This window comes from Aulonocara stuartgranti (assembly GCF_965226115.1).
Source record: "Aulonocara stuartgranti genome assembly, chromosome: 2".
Classification (NCBI taxonomy): Eukaryota; Metazoa; Chordata; class Actinopteri; order Cichliformes; family Cichlidae; genus Aulonocara; species Aulonocara stuartgranti.
The window spans coordinates 36,684,421-36,699,563 of record NC_138940.1 but is presented as its reverse complement, the minus strand read 5'-3'; the positions used below and the strand labels follow the sequence as shown (position 1 = coordinate 36,699,563).

At 40.3% G+C, this 15,143-nt stretch overlaps 1 protein-coding gene across 5 annotated transcripts in view; it reads left to right on the top strand.

The window, feature by feature from the left end:
• The first annotated feature begins 362 nt into the window (after window positions 1-362).
• Window positions 363-15,143, top strand: part of xpnpep2 (X-prolyl aminopeptidase (aminopeptidase P) 2, membrane-bound) — a 127,824-nt gene continuing 113,043 nt past the window's right edge. For 3 of the 5 annotated variants that reach the window (XM_082553456.1, XM_082553453.1, XM_082553452.1), the window contains exons 1-2: window positions 4,115-4,206; window positions 4,962-5,045. The gene's annotated coding sequence lies outside the window, so the exon portion shown is untranslated. Of the gene's footprint in view, window positions 495-3,928; window positions 4,005-4,114; window positions 4,207-4,961; window positions 5,046-15,143 lie in introns of those variants that run through there. The other 2 variants (XM_082553455.1, XM_082553454.1) reach the window with 2 other exon arrangements.

Sequence of the window (15,143 nt, the reverse complement as noted above, 5' to 3'; positions counted from 1 at the left end):
TGTTCACTGTTTTTATTGTTTTAGCTTTTATTTTCTGTTGCTGAGAGGCAACACAAATATTGTTAATCATACATTATAAGGCAAACCTATCACAGCTCTAGGGTTAGGGTTAGATCTCTATCCTGAGCACAACTAGTCTCACGGGACACCAGCTCACTACTTGTCCCTTAGGTCTTTAAGTATCACTGACTGATTTCTGCAAACTGAAAAGAAACACTAAAGTGGTACCCAGTGGATAAAATGTGAAGGTTAAAGGTCATAACCATGCAACCAGCAAACTGATGCATGTAATAATAAGTCGCTGATGTTTCTACCACACGTCAAATTTATCCTTTAAAGCACCGGACCAAATGCATTACATAAAAACAAGCAAACAAAGGATTTATTAAGAGACAACAGATATTGTGCAGATGGGGAGTCTGGGCAGGTTTTGCAAAGGCAGAAGAGGCAGTGAGACACTGGCTGACAGTGGAGTAATCTGCAATACAGACGAGGTAAGTTATCTCAGGGAATGACTGAGATAACCAAGAGCCTGGATGTTACTACCACAGATAGCAAACATAAAGCATGCACAGGAAATGAGAGAGAGGGGGGAGAAAGACTAAGAGAAAGAGTGAAAGAAAGGTGGGTCAGCGCCGGAGTACAGGACGGACCATGCCATTTAAGCTACATACAACTTAGGAACATGCTTAATACCTGAATATGTTAGCATTAGCATCGTCAGCATGTTAGCTCTCGGCCACACAGGCCTAGAGGCTGGTTGGTGAACCGCTGGGAGCCTGTGGGTCTTTTTCTTCTTCCTCTTTTGGCTCCTGTTTTGCCTCCATCTCACCATATCCCTAGCACCCTCCTCTGTTACATCAACCTTCTGCATGTCTTCCTTCACTACATCCACGAACCTTCTCTGTGGTTATCTTTTTCTCCTAGTTGCTAGGATGAAATGTGTATTGCTTGCCAGGGTGCCAGTTTAGCTCATTTGATGTTGATCGTATAACAAATGAAATGCTGCAGCCTGGGTTAAAGTCTGACCTGTTGTTGTTTGTTGTGCGTCTTCCAAACAAAATAATGGCCCTAAAAGAAATGTGTATTCCTTGACTGGTTGGTAGCAATAGTCATCTCCTTGTGATTATATTGAGATTTAGGAGATTGCATGGAAAAAGCCAGTTTGTCTGCAAACTCTCTTTAACTACTTGCCAAGCTATAGTAAAACCAAAAAGTTTGATGCAAACTGGAAACGGAGAACATTCACCTTCACAGTTGTGCCGTACCACTGCAACCAACGCATTTGAAAAGTCTCCCTTTGTGTTGCACTTTTCACAGTTTCACTACTGCTTGGTGGGTAGTTGGTGAGTGTTTGCAGGCAAGTCAGCATCTTCCATTTAAACTATGACTATTGTGCTATGGATGGTTTTCAGTGCAGCACAGATACCTCTTTGTAACCAATTTCATGAAGCAACTCCAGGTAACCACTTGCCAACTGGTTGGGGAATACACATTTTTTGAAAGTGACCAAGGTTTCCAAGGAGTCACTGAATGGTGTCTACGCTTCGATGACTGGGCTAATGGATTTCACAGCGACTGCCTGAAACCTCCAGTAGCAGCCAGTGGTTTCTGCCCTCTAGGCCTGTGTGACTGGGCGTTTAACATCCGAGCCAACAAGCTTCCCATCACTTGTGTCCAGTACAGAAATGCAAGACTACCTCGACGAGAAAGAAAATGTTGCCCTTTATCACAGTTGCGTAGCTGATGATAAAAAGAAAATGTTTTGTTCACTCTTTCTTAGCTTTCGTGAAGGGTTGCACTGCTACTGTCACAGAACAGCAGTTTCCTGAATAACAAGACATAAATGTGACAATAAAGTTTGTAAACTGACTTGTTTTTCAGGGATTATTTCCATTTCATGCTGTCAGTCCACTGACAGTATGACAAGTGCTGCGTAATGTACACACTGATATAAAAACAGCCAACTCATGCAGAATGGAATTAAACAGACGCAATGACTGAAATTAATCTTTTTTTGTGTGACGGTTACTGTGCTTAATAGTTTTTCAGCTTCATGTTCCTGTGGTTTTTCATGCAGCACAGAAATGATTAATAGCACAAGTCTTCTTTTAAAGGTACGCCAACATCAGTAGCAATATTAGAATGAGAGTAAGGCATCACTATCACCCCATAAGGAAACCTCTGCCTCACTAGATAGTCCGCTGCGGAACATGACAGGAAATTTGGGAAGGAAACAGATGATGTCTAGCAGAGGTCGGGAGCTGGTTTTGACCCTGTGATGACAGGAACACATGGTGCAAGCCTCCAGTCCGCTGAGCCGCACAGACCAATGATTTATCTTCAAACCAAAGAAGAGAATCTGTCACTGAATTTCTCTCTCTGCCTCTGTTAAGCCGTGTGTTTGCCGCACACATACTCAGTCTGGTCTTATAGAGTTCCCCCAGAGATGAGATTACCTTTAAAAATTTCAGGCAGTTGTTATTCTAACTGGGGTCATGTTTACATATATGGAGGAGCTGTTGAAGAGACAGTCCTGTGTTGATGAGCTCTCCTCAACCACAAGGCGAGTCTGTTCCTTTAGTCGTCAAAATCTAATCGACAGTTTGTTTTCCATTTTATCAATGAAACTATTTAAATACTGGTATATTATGAGATCAAGGAGTAATCAGAGTCCTAAAACATTATATAACTTGTTTGTGGTTTTTCTAAACATGTGTGGCGCCCACGCATCTGACCTTCTGAGACCTGAGTCTTGTCAAATCATCTCTAATCCTGTGTCATCCTTATCAGTCTGTGTGTACACTCAGAGCTCATTGCCTTTGCCTGGAGTGTTTTTCTGCGATGTGATTGGTTGGCATTGGGTTCCTCCATGTGGTTTGCCACTAATGTTTACCTTTTGCAGGCAGATGTTCTCCATGGAAAGTAAGAACATTTCCTGGCCGGGTGTTCATGCTTTGTGTACATGGGCGTAAACGGGAGGCGGCAATTTTTAATTTTCAGAGTTATTTGGAAGCAGCAGATTCATACAGGAGTTTTGTGTTTTTATGGCGGGCAAAAAAATTATTTTTTTCTTTGGTAACAACAGATCTGTGTTTAAAAAAAAATGTATATTTTTGCTTTTTTGTCAAGTAAAAAGTACATGGTGAAAACCTCTAATTTACCATAAATGGTGAAATCATTTATTTGCTGATACATGTGATGCAGCTATTGAAAGTTGGTGATTGAAGATGATTCTCATTAGTTTTTGATATGATACCAGTTTAAGAATACACTATCTGGTGCACCTTGTTAGTACCTGGTTGGACCCCCTTTGTCACCATTCTTTATGACATGGATTCAACAAAGTGCTGGAAATATTCCTCAGTCCATATTGACATTATAGAATCACACAGTTTGCAGACTGGTCAGCTAAACATCCATGATGGGAGTGTTTTTCATGATGCCCAGTTGCTACTGAGGGAGCCAAAGTGTGCCAAGAAAATAGTCCCTACACTATTACACCATCAGTGCCATACTGAACGCGTTCATGCATGCTCAATCATCCAGGTAAGGAAATCCAGGAAAGCTGATTCTTTGTCCAGATGAAAAGAATCATCTTTCTTGGATACCATGCTGAATCATTGATACAAAGGAGGATAGATCCATGCTTTCATGCTATTTATGCCAAATTCAGACTCTACCGTGCAAATGTTGCAGTAGAAACTGAGACTTATCCAACTATAGGCCTCCACTGCCCCAGTAAATCATCAGTTTCTAAATACTCAGACCAACTTATCTGGCACCAACAGCCATACCATCTCCAAAGTCACTTAAATTAGTCTTCTGCTCCAATCAAATGCTCAGTTTGAACTTCAGCAGGTCAACTTGACCAAGTCTAGTGTAGTCTCAGTGTCCTAAAGAGTTGCAGCCATGTGACTGGCTGGACAAATATTTACATTAAAGATCATTTGAACAGGTGTAGCATAGTTTGAAGTGATCTGAAGGCATTTATTCTTTCAAAGGTAATGCAGTTTTCCACTCAGCTACAGTGGTTGTGTTCACACTATAGACTGACAAATGTGCACAGTGTAATCTGTAATTTTCCACTCCCTCTCACTCACAACTCAAATAGTTCAAGTCCAGGATGTGGTATAGCAGCTATGTATTTGCATGATGTTTTTTAAGCTTGAGTATTTGGTTGGTTTAAATATTTGCAGATTGCAGGTAATGAAATGATAGGATAAAGCCATTCTTATATCTTTTATACAAGAACCTTACCACATAACCTTGGTGTGTTTAAAAGTGTAAAAAGCTTAACATAAATTGCTAACTGTGGAAGCTAACAGATGAGTTCAAATTCCGCAAGCTACCAAAAAACAGAGCTGACTGTTACATTAGTGAAGTGTTTCTGTGACCAACTGTTATCTTTGTATTTTGTTGTCTGCCTCATACTGTGTTAGCTGGCCATAAAAGCTGTCAAAGTAGCGATTATTACTTATTAGAAATGTTAGCTACTTTAGCTACACGATGCACATTTAAGTAAAGCCTTAAATTGCATTTTAATTTTTAATTGGAGAAAACATGTTTATCTTGGCTTAATAATCTTTAGAAACCATAAAAATGTGATTAATACTACAGCCTTACTCTTAGTTTCAGAAAACAATTGTGCATTTTTCTAATATACATAATTAAACACAATGCAAGTGGATGAAGACTTGATATTCATTCATATTAGAGCCTAAGGACCTTAGTTATTATTGTTTTCTTACTCTTGATTACACATTAAGAATGAGATTTATAAGTTCTTAGAGAATGTGTGGCTGCTCTTTTTCCTTTTTAATTGCTCACTGAGGTTGTTAAGTTCATTTTTCTTGCCGTCAGTTTCAGTTTTGCTGTACAAAAAATACTGCAGCTCACAAAAGCTGCATTCAAACACCATCAAGTGCATCTCATATAAAAGCAATGTGTGCTCTTTTCAGCATTAACCTCCTGGCCCTTCATCATTTTCTCCACCCTGCGGCCCTCCTGACTCATCTCCACTGTGACTCCCTGTGGCATCCACGGTCAGTGTGCTTTGTATATTGCTGATCTCTGTGTTTACCAGCCATACACGCAGTGTTAGGCAGAGATGTCACTTACCGCACTCACTGAGAGGTTTAACATAAGCGTAGCAACAAAGGAGGGAGAAGTCTTTAGGGTTTGTGTTTGATAAACAATTCAGGGGAGATAATTAGTTGATAAGACATCACTTTCATTTAGTCAGGAGACTCGTTTGCATCTATTGCCTGTGAGCTGAGCCTGACTCACAGGCTTTGTATTACCATATGCTGAATTTTTAATCCATTAACTTCCTGAAGGAGAAATGTGAAAGTGCAGATCTGCTCCTGTGGGAATATAGGGCGCAAGGACAGTTCTCCGATATCTGCATATGGCTCATGCTTGCACTCTTATGTACTCTTACAATGTTTACTCCTATATGGCTTGAGAGACTGTCAAAAACTGCTGTCTTCTCAAATAATTAGTAGCTCTGACCACTCAGACAGCTGGCCAATTAAATGTGCTCATAGCTGCTGCTGCTGCTTGATGTCTGCTGGGCTTCACACAGAGGTGTAGATTGGAGGACAAACTCATTTCTCTGTAGTGGGGGGAGAGATGCCAGGAAAGCTTGGCTGTGTCTGAGAGTGTCTGTGTGCTCCTCAGCTGGCTGTGTGAGCAGATAAGAGAGGAGGCAGAGGGAGAGCTGCTGATTCTGGGTTTATACCACCCCCCTACCTCTTCTCCCAGTCCGTCTCTCTCTGTGCAGCTGCAGGTCTGAGAGCTGACCTGCATTAAGACATCAGAAACTCCCTGACAGGCTAATGGGAACAGTTTTCTAGAGCATCTTCAAAAGCTTGTTAAAGTGTGGAGTTTTGGCAGTGATTTAAGGAAATCTGCTATTATGGTTTAAATAGTTCACCTAATCTGTGTTGGCAGATTAGAAATGTCTGGACACCACCCAAACACTTTCTTGCTAACTGATGACTCTGTCTCCACAGCAATGTATTCATTGGACATGTACAAACACACTTTATCTGTGAATGAATGAAGCTCAGAAGCTAACATTTCTTTAGCCCTATTGCGTTTCATGTATTTATTTCCACCAGTGACTATATTGTGCATAAAATCAAACCCTCTTTGTTCTTCTAGCGCTTTGCTTTTTGTTGAAACATGCCCAAAGGATTTTTCCATTTTACTGTAACCATTTGCTTTTATTGTTTTCGATAAAACCCTCTGATGCTGATGGAAAAATAGGTTTGGGGTGGAGTCGTCTAGCCAGTGGGCATCTGACAGTGATTTGCTGATCCTTTGCAATTGCATGATGGCTCTCATCCTCTAAGGCCACAGGGCCCTAAGGGCTAACCAATCACTGCCCCTCAGCTTTCTGCTGTTGGCAATTATAGGTCAGCGTGTGTCACGACATCATTGTCTTCCCTTTGAATGGCTCAGTCCGAGCTCCCGCTTCAATCAGTCATATTTTTGTTTTTGCTGTTTAAAGTGAGCTAGATATCCAGTCACCACTGTGACCACGGTTTCCTGATTTATTGCAGTTTGGGTTGCTTAGCAAGTAAAAACGCCGTGCCCTTTTCAAGGCTGTCGACAAATATTTAAAATTTGCATGTATAATCAAATATTTAAAAGACTAGACGTTTGATTGTGAAAACTGTTGTTTGATTGTGGGAGAAAAAAAAAACATCACCTCCAGCAGCGCACTGTCTCTCAAGAAGCACAGAATGCAGGGCTGGTTTTCTGCCAGAAAGGTTGTTTAACCCTGCACTGCTGCAGGTTTAATGAAGCTCTTTCCACTCACAATACCACATACTATGTTTGTCAGAGCGAGAGCAGCTGTGTGGCATACAACTGGGGGCTCTCCTTTCTTCACACAAGTAGAGAGAGTAAGGGAAGTGAATGATGTAGGCTAACATAATTAGTGGACATAAGTGGACGGATATCAGCTGAGCAGTTGAATGTAAACGGCGTTAACTCACAACATTTGTCTGGTTCCTGTTTGTTTTCCTTATTTTTAAAGTCCTTTCGTTGTAATGACTCTTTCAGGCTGTTTTTACATGTGCAAGTAATGGTTAATGATAACAGAAAGCTAATTGCATACATGAGCTATCTTAATGGTTTAGCTTGTGTCTAAAAGGTTTGACACTTCCACTGTTTTTTTACAGTAAAATAGAGCCATGTCTTTGCAGCTCTATTTAACAACAGAAAGCTGTAAAATAGTGCTGCTATATTAGAGCTGCTAATATGTTATCACTAAAGAAATAAGAAATGCTTCAATTATATGGAACTTCCTAAATATAACACACACTGCTAAATATGTTTTAGCAGTGTGTATTCTAATGAAATTTAAAAAACAAAATTCTCCTAGAGGAGAAAATCACGTCTGTAGGACGTAAAAGTAGAAACACACACAAGGTGTGTTTTGCCAGATTCAAACTACATGATATAAACTTAATTATGGCTTAATCTGCAAAGTGTGAGATGTCACTTTGATGTCAGGTTTCTGAGCCTTTCGTGATTTTTCAGTGTTCACAGAGAGCTCGGCCAGCCATCGTGTCACCCAGACATGGAAAGGCAAGATTTTATGACCCTATCATCACCTAATCTGACATGTTTGCAAGCTAAAACTATCATGTGGTGCCATCACATCCCACCAGAACAGCTTGAATGCACATGTGTCAATATAAAAGTGTTTAATCAATGGGTTGGTTTGCTGTGGTCCTACCCTAAGCCATAAAGTGTGCCCAGATTATGCCAAGAAATGACAGCCACAACATACCCACACTGTGGGGAAGTGGTTCTCAAGCTACGGGGCAGGTCCCTGCAGGTGGGGTAACCAGATCAAATAAAATTAAATGAAAAAAATTCAGGATATATCTGGATTTAGCAAAAATTAACCAAACATAGAGTTTAATAATTGTGCTATTGTGCTGAACTTTAAGTAAAATTCATCATAAATCCTTTTTTATTGTGCATGATTACTAAAATGTGTGTTTCTGAACGTGGTCATGCCAGAAAACAGTGTATAACTACTGCAGTATTATGACTCAGGTTTGTCCTTTAATGTGTGGGAGAGTCATAGTTAACGTGTGATGTTACACGTGTGTCTGTTTCCTTAGTGGTTAGACAATCATAACACTGGCTAAATGTGGCTATTAATGCTCAATTAACCATCCTTCCGTAAATATTGTCAGTTTAATCCAACAAAGCCATTCAGCATCTACATCAGCAGTCAGGTGCCAGATGTTGTCGGTCTTTGAGCGTCCATGTGGTGAGGAGATTTGGAACATCGACGCCTCGTCTGTGGTCACATGGTGGCCCATGAGGCAGAGCGATGCCTTCCTCTCAGCCTTCAGAGACCCAGCCCCTTAACTACCCCTAACAAGGTAATAACACCGCATGTATCCCCTGATCAGCAGCAAATTGTTTCTTTAGCAGCGTTGAGTGAGAGGGGAAGAGGAGCGTGCTGACGTGGAACTCATCAACGATCTCTTTAAAGCCCAGGATGTGTCTTTAGATAATCTGTGCCATGTGCACAGCTGATAAACATGTTGTTTTGGGGTGACACCCGTACGATCTGCTTACTCACATCCTGACACTGAGCACGCTGGGTGTAGTCGTGTATGTAATCTGTTTTCTTTTTTTTGTTTTCTTTTTAATGGTTGCTAAGAAAAAAACTTCAAGGACAAATGGATGTTTTTGATTCTTGTTTGAAGCCGTTGTTGTTAGAGCTATAACTTGCAGGAAGGCACAAGGAAGTTTAAAGGGTACGAGAACCCTTCCTGTAGAAAGTCACTGCTCACTGAAAGCTTTCAGGGTCCTTTTAACATGAAAGCACGACACGATAGCTTCTTGCAGCTTTGCCAGGTCACATAGATTCCTTTAAGGTGTTTACCACTTTGTACATGACAGCCAAGCTTTCACTAATGCATCTATATCGCTTCACAGACACCTTTGTGTTCATGTAAGCGCCATTAAGAAAAGCTATCAGGGAGATTTGTGAAAGGTCAGGAGATGTCCTTTTGGCCCCCAAACAGGACACTAGAAGAAAGGCTTTATATCCAAAGACTGTCAGTCATCAAAGTGTAACGCTCTAATGATGGGAAAGTTATGACCCTCATTATATTACCCTATGGGCCAGTGCACTTGCTTTGTTTCTGGCTTATGAGCTAAAGATAATGTGTCTAATCTGAACAGTGTATGTAGAATAATCCGGAATGAAGTCTTGGCTCATTGACAAAGAACTGAAGTGAAGAGAAAGGTGCAAATTCACTTGACACCGTTCCAACATCTTGTTTTCCTGGTTGAGGTTTTAAAAGAGCAGGGGAAGTTCAAAATTAGAGAAAATCCCAAACATGTGTCCATTCGAGGGGGAAGTCTTGGCAGCTCGCATAGTCGATTCTTTTTTCTCTGTCACTTCCATCCCAGTCTTGCGTTTCTCTACCAGCTGCCTGCCTCCTTGCCCTGTGTTTGTGCTTGCTTTGTTTTTATGACCACTCCAGTGATCCGTCGCCACTGCAGAGCTGCTGGTGTCAACACAGCTGAGGTGCATTACGCGGCCTGGAGTTCCTGCCTCTTACCTGGCTCCAGGCGTTGTTTTTGTGTGTGTTCACTTGAGATGTAAAAGCAGTTTTATGCATGCACTTTCTCTTGGTCCACATACACAGGGTTTGGGCCTGTGTATGTTTTGGGTTAGCCCCACTTCTGGCCAGCCAGGTATGGCCTTTTGAAAGGCGTCATGTTTATGAAATCTATATATACATGTTTCATATAGGGTTATATCATGGACTGGTTTGTATGTACCCATTTTCTACTCTACCTACACGCTCAAAGTGCCTTGTACAACATGCCTCATTCACCCATTCATGCCTATTCATACAACCACCTGTTTCTATGCTTAATTGCTTTCTAGCTAACATGGAAACTATAGTGTTAAGTATCGTGCTCAAGGATATTTTGGGATTGAACTACCAACCTTCCAATTAGTGGATGACCTGCTCTACCTGGCTACATCCACCCCATGTATGCAACACAACGGGGTTATTTGTGGTGGTGTAGTGCTGAGCTGTCTCACCTTACAGCAAGAAAAGTGTGAGATAAAATTTACTGGAGGTCGCAGGAGTTTGCTGAGCTTCTCAAGTATTTTTAAACCAAGTTTAGATGTGAAATATAAGCTGGCACGCTGGCTTTTCTCTTTTCACTTTCATAACCCAATTTTAATGTTCTTAATTTGTGTGACAGAGTTGTCTCTTAGTTTTTGTTGAATCAGTGTCGTGTCACAAGAGCCTCTCTGTCCATAGCTTTCAAGCATTAAAATCAAAGGTTCTTAATATTTTGACAAAAAGCATGACTTCTTTTTGCTATTTTTGCCAGACGCCCGGAGTAATGAGTGTGTTGGCTGATAAGTGATCTTGCATCCGGTAGCACATCATTTTCCTGTCCTTTACATAGCTGGATAGCAAGTGAGCACTTGCAGACATTTAATGCTAGCTGACAGTAAATAATAGTCCCGTGGTTATACTTAAGAGCACGCCATATATCTTAATCGTCTTAATGTCCTAACATTAGCTAACATAGCATGGTAGCTGAAGGGAAGACTGTGAGCTGTGGTGATTACTTTATATTACATTTATCTTAAGCTTTGATATGCAATAATTTGATTATTTAACACTTTTTATGAAATTGTAATGGCCTTTTTTGCTACGTGGTGACATTCTGTAGTGGAGCAGCATGACTTTTTTCTGGATCAGAATGGTTTTTCAGGCAAGGTTGGTCAACATAAATACTCAACACGTTTCACATTATTAGGTACACATTGCTAGTAGTGGTTTGGGCCTCTTTTGCCTTCAGAACTACCTCAAATGTTTGTGGTGTAAATTCAACAAGGTGCTGGAAACATTCAACAGAGATTTTGCTCCATGATGACATGTTGTAGATTTATCAGCTCCACATGATAGGAATCACCTTATTGAATGACATCCCACAGGTGCTTCATTGGATTGAAATTTGGTAAACACTGAGGCCATTTGAGTACAGTGAACTTGTCATGATCAACAAACCAGTTTGAGATGATTTGAGCTTCATGACACGGCATGGTATCCTCCATAACATCCAAATGTTGCAGCTGAAATCAAAACTTGTCACTCCGGACAAAGTTTGTCCAATCTTCTATTGTTCAAAATCTGTTGCCTTCCTATCATCTCTTCTGGTCTCTGACACCAACATGACTTAAGACCATCCCTTGGAAACATTAGAGATGGTTGTGTAGCTTTCTGATGCTTAATTTGAACTTGAACACCCGGTTGTCTTGACTTTGTCTATATGCCTGCATACATAGGGTGTCTGACTAATTAGATATTTACAGCCTGTGTTACCTTACTTAGAAGCATTTTCCTGTAACTTTTGGCTTTTTGATAAACAAAAATGTATTATACTTTAAAAATAGTTTTTAAAAAACGCTGTCCCTTTTAACAAAACATATAGTTTGGGCTGGATCAGGTGACCCTGAATCCTCCTTTAGGTATGGAGCAATATGCCTAGGCTGCTGGGGGTTCCCATGATGCACTTCTTCACTGCATTTCTTCTTCACTCACCTTTTTTTCCACTCACTGTGTGTTTTTACACCACTCTGCATTTCATTATTACTTATTGTTAATCTTTGGGTCTCATCCACAGTGTGTCCTTATCCTGTCTTCCTCCCATCATCCCCAACCAATCACGACAGATGGCTGTCCCTCCCTGAGCCTGGTTCTGCCAGAGGTTTCTTCCTGTTAAAAGGGAGTTTATCCTTCCCACTGTTGCCAAATGCTTGCTCATAGGGTGTCATCCAAATGTTGGGGTTTTCTCTCTATTATTGTAGGGTTGCTATTTTACAATTTAAAACACCTTGATGTGACTGTTGTTGTGATTTGGTGATATATAAATAAAATTGGACGTGAAATGAATTGATGATTGATGATTTTCCTTTAGGAAAAAGCACCTTTTTTTAAACTTTATTAATGCAGTAGCGTTGTTGATTATCTCAAACTGGCATTAATTAAGTCCTATTTATTTAAATACTGCTTTACTACTCTAATATTACTTCTTAATATCATTTTGAAGTACAGTTCTCACAGTTTTGTCAGTTGTGTGGCTTTGAATAGCTTGAGGAGTACCACTCCCTAAAACTCTTGGCTTAGACACTGCATACCTCCCTTTGAATCATGGAGTTATTGCTACGTAACGACAGAATAACATTTATAAAAGTAATCAAAACACTTTGCAACACCTGTTTGTTACATATGTGCTTAATTTGCAATCACAGTCTGCACAGCCTCTATAATGTGAGTCTGTGGATTCCAGGTGGTTGAGAGACTGCAGAGAGCTGGGTAATGTCCACGAGTGTGGGTTTGTCAGCGGTTCTGTGGGCTATGTTGGTGGTACTGTGGGAGAGCCAACTGCAATAAAGGTTTTTATGATGTGGTAGAAGTTGATGGGACTCTGCCAAGAGCAATCCAGATGTTACTTGCAAAGTCTGTTTCTATGGTATACATACTGTACATCGGGGTACAGAAGGCACAGAGCACTTCACATTTCCAGTGTGTTTTTTATCTAGCTGAGGAGAGGCTGTCAACAATTTGAAGAACCTCACGAAAGTTTGGAACTGTGTCTGACACTCATTATCCACAGTGGCTCACCCATCATTTTGAAAGTTTTGTGCTTTTCTCACAACAAATCCCAACATGCAGTCTCAGTGTCTCCTTCACCCACTCTCTCTGTCCCAGCAGTGTACTGGTGGCTGGCAGGCAGTGACACACATTGAGGCAGCGTCACTGGAGCCACTCTCATTCATAGACCTTGAACTCTTTAGAGGGACGTCTGGCCTCGCTGTAATGCCCCACCAGCGCTGGACCTCACTGCCCGGCCACAAGCTGTAACTCTATAGCCTCATTGTCACGCTCCATATCCTCCTGGTGACCCCGAGCCCAATTATACAGCTGACCCAGGCTTGATGACATAACCTTGGGCGTCTTTTGGGGTCTATTGGGACTCAGTGGGGCACCCCATGTCTATCATGACATGTCAGCTCTATGCGTTAACCAGACACTTCCCTGAGTGGTCCCAGTGGGAGTTAGGGGAGGAAGAATGGCTCCCAAGCAAAGCCCAGTGCATTTCATCAAATAGCCTCCCCAAGGAGTGTTTTTTGGATTAAATATATGATGAAAAAGCATTGTGTGTAAAAGCATGTCTAAAAGTATAAACAGAACAAACCAAGAATCTGAATGTTTGGAGACACTATGTCCTGAATTTTTAATTCTTACTGTCAAGAATTCAGAGCTGGAGGAGCCTCCCTTGCATGTAGATATGACACATGTGCACGTTGATCTCATTGCATTTACACATATCCATACTCTCCATGCATGCTCAGCAGCTGTGATGCATTAATGTTCTCCATGCTTAGCATGCACTATAAACTCTGGGAAGGCTACCTGTCACCAATGAAGTGTTCCTCACTGGATGAAGAGTGGATTAACATTTCCAAAGGCGTACTGTAGAGAATAAATTTCTATACGCGATTCAGCTGAAGTGAAAGGCTAACGGTCATAGCTGTCAAACAAGCATGATGGTTTTTACACAAGTAACTGAGCTGACTTAAAACACTCAAAAAGTGTGAGTAAATCAAAGTTGGCCGAGCAGTTCTGTAAATGAGATGGCTGTTTCTGAGCGTCTAGTTATGAATTAAGTTGAGGTTCAGATTCAGACTCTGATTTTGAGATTTTAATTGTAGTTAGTTCTGTGTTTCCCTGTCTTCTTGTTCAGTGTGTTTTCCAATTCTTTGGCATTTGTCTTGATTATTTCTGGTTTGTCTTTTCAGGTTACTTTTCTTTTGTGTCTTGCATTAGTTTTAGTACTTGATTAAATGATTTACCTGTCTTGCTCATCACCTGCTTCCCATCGTTTATCAGTTCCCTCTCTCTATATGAAGACCTGGGTTCTCTCGCCACACAGCTCTTCATGATATTTTCACTAAATGCCAACAGTGCATGTGTGTAATTACTTGACTAGAAATAACTGCTGCTGTTGCTGGTTGCTTAAGCTGTTGCATTTATTTGCATTTTATTAATGTACCCACCCATTAGCTAAAAGAGAAACAGCTGACTTCCCTGTAAACTGATGCAGTTCTGTGATACTTTGATGCTGAAAATTCATTAACTATTTAACTAAATAAATGAAATATGAGCTATTGTATGTAGGGTGTTAGAACAGACAGGCATAGAAGCACATATTACCAGAGTAATGCATGAACAGACGTGTACATATTAATCTGTAAGCCGTGAAGGCTGTTTATTCTAGCACTAGTAGTAGTAGTAGAAGTGCCACACAGCTGCATTTTTAAAGAACTGTTTGAATATTGAAAAATGTGGCTCACTATGTGAAACATACCAGTATTTATACAGACGGTGGTTAACCACTTTTATTTTGACTCTCTTTTCTTCCCCTTTACCTTTAGGCTTGCGATTAGTGTAACTTGAAATCAGTTACCAGAAAAATCTCCAGTACCAAGTGTACATTTCTGGCATCCTGTTGCATGGATAACCCTCAAATGTGTTTAATACTGTCTTGAGTTACTCATCTAAAAATAAGATCAATTCAACCTGCATTCATGCTCTAGTGATTATTTTACCTGTAAAAACTGCAAATTTCCAGAATTTATTTACATCTGATCGCCTCTGTTTGTCACAGTACTGCACCGAGAAGTAAGCAGAACTTTTAAAAACTTTTTAAGGTAACCAATTGCCTTATTTAAAAGTCAAATAACTTAAAAGTTGAAGCTTATCAGAACTCCAACATTTTGATTACATTCGACATGTACCTTTTGACTAAAATAAAAGTAAAATATTTAATAATTAAATAAACTAATATTGAATAACTAGAACTTAAAGTTTTCACTCATTTCTCCCATGGAAATAAGATGACATAACTTAAAAGGAATGACTACAACAGAGTGACTTTTTTAGTTTAGCAAAACTTAATATTTATTGTCCACTTTTGTAATCCTTTACAATTAAACAAAGGTCAAACATCAACTTTAAAAACGTGAAAAAGTCAAATGATTGCCTCAATTGCATTGAGTA